Source organism: Triticum dicoccoides, chromosome 3B (assembly GCF_002162155.2).
Source record: "Triticum dicoccoides isolate Atlit2015 ecotype Zavitan chromosome 3B, WEW_v2.0, whole genome shotgun sequence".
Lineage (NCBI taxonomy): Eukaryota > Viridiplantae > Streptophyta > Magnoliopsida > Poales > Poaceae > Triticum > Triticum dicoccoides.
This window is the reverse complement of record NC_041385.1, coordinates 70,402,002-70,407,497: the sequence shown is the minus strand read 5'-3', so window position 1 is coordinate 70,407,497 and position 5,496 is coordinate 70,402,002.

Here is a 5,496-nt window from a genome sequence, read left to right as displayed (position 1 = left end):
TGTTGGTCCGAACCGGGCAGACTGCGGGGCCACCTCGGGGCAACTCGAGGGTTGGTTTTACTCGTAGGCTGACCTATCCGGTGTTGCCCAGAGAACGAGATATGTGCAGCTCCTATTGGGATTGTCGGCGCATCGGGCGGCTTTGCTGGTCTTGTTTTACCATTGTCGAAATGTCTTGTAAACCGGGATTCCGAGACTGATCGAGTCTTCCTGGGAGAAGGTATATCCTTCGTTGACCGTGAGAGCTTGTGATGGGCTAAGTTGGGACACCCCTGCAGGGTATAAACTTTCGAGAGCCGTGCCCGCGGTTATGTGGCAGATGGGAATTTGTTAATGTCCGGTTGTAGATAACTTGACACCAGATCTGAATTAAAATGCATCAACCATGTGTGTAGCCGTGATGGTCTCTTTTCAGAGGAGTCCGTGAAGTGAACACGGTTTCGGGTTATGTTTGACGTAAGTAGGAGTTCAGGATCACCTCTTGATCATTGCTAGCTTCACGACTGTTCTGTTTGCTCTCTTCTCGCTCTTATTTGCGTATGTTTAGCCACCATATCATGCTTAGTCGCTGCTGCAACCTCACCACTTTGCCCCTTCCATTCCCATTATGCTTTGCTAGTCTTGATACCAATGGTAATGGGATTGCTGAGTCCTCGTGGCTCACAGATTACTACAACAACAGTTGCAGGTACAAGTTTTGTGATGATCATGACACGAGAGCGATGTTTGCTTGTTTTGGAGTTCTTCTTCTGCTTCTTCTTCGATGAGGGGATAGGTTCCAGGTCGATAGCTTGGGCTAGCAGGGTGGATGTCGTTTGAGTTTCTGTTTGTGTTCCATCCATAGTCGGATGTTGCTCTTATGTATGATGATGTTGTATTCGTGTGGCATTGTATGTCTTTTGTATGTATCCCCATCTATTATGTAATGTTGATGTAATGATATCCACCTTGCAAAAGCGTATCAATATGAGGTTCTATCCTTGGTGGGACCTTCGAGTCTCTTTAGGATAGTATCGCATATTAGGCATGACAGCCATGACCGGGAGGCGGAGTTTAGGGTGGACATATAACCAGGCAGCAAAGACCAAGGCCGCGGAAGCACTAGAGAGGTCCCGCTGCGAAGCCGCAACCACAGCAGAGATGTCCCGGCAGGCCATGGAGCCCTCGAACAAGCTCTCACGGGAACACGAGGGCTCTCACAAGCGCATTTGCGGCATCGGCCATCGCCACAATCCGGTGTTCCTAAAGTCCTTCGCCGGCGACGACGACATTCTCGCTGGCGTCACTACACAGCAGGAGCTGGTCGATGGCTTGATGAAGCTGCTCAAGATTAGCGATGCCTTGGTTGACAAGGCGACGAGCCTCGTCAAGAAACTCATGGGTGGCAATGCGAAGCTCCTCAATTTGGTCGCCAAGAAGGAGGAGGAGGCAGCCGGCTGGAAGATGCTGCATAAGCAGAGCAGTGCCTCGGAGATGACGTTGAAAGTGGTCGTCGATGAACTGATGGGTGGCTTGAGGAAGCTCCGGATCGAGCGCGAGCAGCAGGTGGAGGAATCTGTGGCTGCTTTCAAGCAAAGTCGTGAGGAATTGAAGAAGGAGCTGGAGGATTTCACTACCCGGTGATCCATCGACGAGTAGAGACAGTAGCGACCCAGATCGTTGTCTTGCCCCCGTGTCCTCCGGGCTTTGCCGCATGTGGCATGTTAAATTATCCGGAATATGTAAGACAATTATTATATGCACCATTGTAAATTTGTCATCGTATTATCCGTTGCCATTTTACTTGTGGTCGTATTATCCGTTGCCTTATGTGGCAATTTAAATTAGGGCGGAATACGAGTTGAAAACATGAACAAAGCAAATGCTGACATGGGATCACAAGCAAACACCCTCCGTCCAGGTGCTTTAATTAACCCATTAATGGAGAAGTTCTGAGCGAGGCGGGCGGCGGCTAGTGCATGGAGGTCAAAGAGCTCGCTTCCCGGTGAGCATGGGCGGCCTTGCTGCTCGCACGTGTCCCGTCGAGCCTGCTAGGTGGACAGGATGCACGCTTCCTGTCGAGCCTGCGCGGCGGACTGCTCGCACGCTTCCCGTCGAGCCTGCACGGCGGACTTCTCGCGCTCATCTCGTCTAATCAAACAGTTGCACGCACGCCATTGAGTATGGTTAAATTTTGACATGGTTAATATAATATAACCGTTGGCGATATTAGCATGTCAGTTTTTTGTTTCAAAAAGTACTTTGTTGGCTAATAATTTATGCGCCTCTTCTGAAACTGGACGATTTTTTACCAGAACATATATGTGTCATGTCATGAAACCATGCCAAGTTTCATGTTTTTTTGGGTGACTTTTTGATTTACTGGGATTTAAAAACCGAGATTCTCAATGTTTCAGGACGACAAGTTTCTAACTAATTCCCATTCCTTAAACGAGACCTAAACATGCACCCAATGACACATGTACGATTTCCCACCCATTTTGCTTCACTGGAACATGTGGTTGTGGATCAAATTTAAATTATGGACTACATTAAATGCATAGAAAACTTAGTAATTAGTAATATATATACAATCGCCAAACGAACCCTGAACAGTTTCAAATTTCATCCCGACACTCTTGTCATTCTATGTTGCCTATAGAAAACAAAGTTCAATGCGAGAAGAGGCAGCGATTATCGTTTCGCCCACAAGAGGGGCATGTTTCCCTACCGGAACCACGAGGGTTGCAACAGGCTCCGGTTTGTAAAAGGCTTGTAATATAGCTTCGCCCAAATTGGACAATCATATGTACCATGTAGTGACACCATACCAAGTTTCATGATTTCTTGGTGAGTTTTGGATTTACACAGATTTAAAAACCGAGACACAATGTTTGTGGCCAAGCCAAGACGGCGAGACGGTTGAATTCGTTCCCATTCGTTCCATGGGACCTAAACATGCACCCCAAGGAAACATGCATGTACGTCTTTTCTAGCCATTTTGGTGCACTGGAGCATGTATTTGTAGGTCGGATTTGAATTATGGACATTAAATGTCTAGAAAACTCAATTAATGAATAAAAAATGTCAAGAGAACCAAAAATAATTTCTAAGTTCAGCGCGAATCTCCAGTTGTTCCGTGTCGTGTGTAGAAGAAAACACGAGGGAAGAAGAGGGAGTGATTATCGTTTGGCCCACAAGGGGACACGTTTCCCTATCAAAACCACAAGGGTTCTTGTGACAGGCTCCGGTTTGTAAGAGGTTTGTAATAAAGCTTGGCCCAAATTGGCAATGTTTTTACCACGACATATATGTGCCATTACGTGACACCATGCCACCTTTGATGACTTTCTAGTTACTTTAGGATTTATAGGGACTTAAAAAACCGAGATTCAAAATGTTTGAGGACAAGCCAGGACACCGGTACGGTTGTAATTCGTTCCCATTCCTGGCATGAGACCTAAACATGCACCCATGAACACATGTATAATTTTCCTAGCAGTTTTGGTGAACTGAAGCTTGTATTTGCAGTTCAGATTTGAATTATGGACATTAAATGCCTAGGCAACTCAATTAGTGTATAAAATGGCCAAACAAACAATGAATAAGTTTAAGTGTCAGCACGGATATTATGTCATTCCATGTTGCTCGTGGAACAAAATACAAGGAGAAAAGAGGCAGTGATTACGCTTCGCACACAAGGGGAACATGTTTCCCTATCAGAACCACGAGGCCTCTTTGAGAGAAGCTCCAGTTTTTGTAAGAGGTTTGTAATAAAGCTTGGCCAAATTGGACAATGTTTTTACCACAACATATATGTGCCATGACGTGACACCATGCCACCTTTGATGAATTTCTGGTGAGTTTAGGATTTATGGGGACTTAAAAACCGAGATTCGAAATGTTTGAGGACGAGCCAGGACACCGGTAATAGTTGTAATTTGTTCCTATTCCTGGCATGCGACCTAAACATGCACCCAGGGGAACATGTATAACTTTCTAGCCATTTTGGTGAACCAGAGCATGTATTTGTAGTTTAGATTTGAATTATCGACATTAAATGTCTAGGAAACTCAATTAGTGTATAAAAAGGCCAAATGAACCCTGAATAAGTTTAAATTTCAGCACGGATATCATGTCGTTCCATGTTTCCTGTAGAAGAAAATACAAGGCGAAAAGAGGCAATGATTACGTTTTGCCCACAAGGGAGACACGTTTCCCTATCGGAACCATGAGGCTTCTTTGAGAGAAGCTCCATTTTGTAAGAGGCTTGTAATAAAACTTGCGACACAATGGACGAAAAAATCCTCGACATATAAGTGCAATGGCATGACACCATGGCAGGTTTCACGATTTTCAGCTTTGTTTTGGATTTACGGGGATTTAAAAACCGAGATTCTTCTCACAAAATGTTTTCAAATAGCACACGGTTTACTCACGAAAGCCGATATTGAATGAAAACTTTGTGGAAACCATATTTTAAAGTTGCATAAAAATCTAAAAAAATGTGGGATGTTAAGAAGGTGATGTTTTATTGCGACACAAAATTTCAAGTTGAAAACAATTACGAGATGTGAGCTATGAAAGAGACAAATTCAGCCTGAATAGTGACATTACTATTCGGCACTATTCAATGCTGATTTTGTCATTTTCATAGCTCACATCTCGTAATACATTTCAACTTGAAATTTTGTGTGGCAATAAAACATCATCCTCTTAACATCCCGCATTTTTTCAAATTTTTTTGAAACTTGAAAACATCTTTTTCTCGTGGTTTTCACCGGTTTCCACCGAATGTTGGTTTCCGTATGATATCCCCCCCACCCCCCGCTGCACGCGCGATCTGAGTCGTGCGTTCTGACTGGCCAGAACCCAAACCCCATGGATCATACGTGTGCATCATTGGATGCTCCCAGGATCGAACGCCAACCCTGAGCCCTTTCGGCAGCACATGCAGTACATAGGTAAGCACTTTGCGCATGCATCATGTAGCTCAAGCTTCCTTCTCTACTAGGTTTTCATACAAAACAGGCTACCGTTTCTCGCCACTCCTCTCGTTGGTTTCGCGCCTCTTCTTCCAGATATGCATGATGTAGATGTTCGTTTAATTCTTATAGTTCATATCATCCAAAATCAATTAGTTTTATATAAAAAATCTATTTTAAGATTCATGGAATTGTGCACTGTAAAGGTAAAAACAAAAAGTGACAATTCATTTAAAAAAATGTTTGGCCAATTAAGATATGGAAGATTCTAGAGAACAAAGGAGAAGTTCTTGTGTTTTGAGGTTTGTGCATTATGCTTAAGTTCAACCATGGAGTCTTCTATATTGTACATGTGGCAGAATGTGGTGGAATTTAGACGATATGCAATGGCCAATAGTGCTCGGATTTGCCACCTCTATACCGTTGGATTGGCTTCATCCAACGAGCAACTTTCGAAGTTGTGCGCACACTATATAGGTGTATAGATGTATATATATATATATATATATATATATGTGTGTGTGTGTGTGTC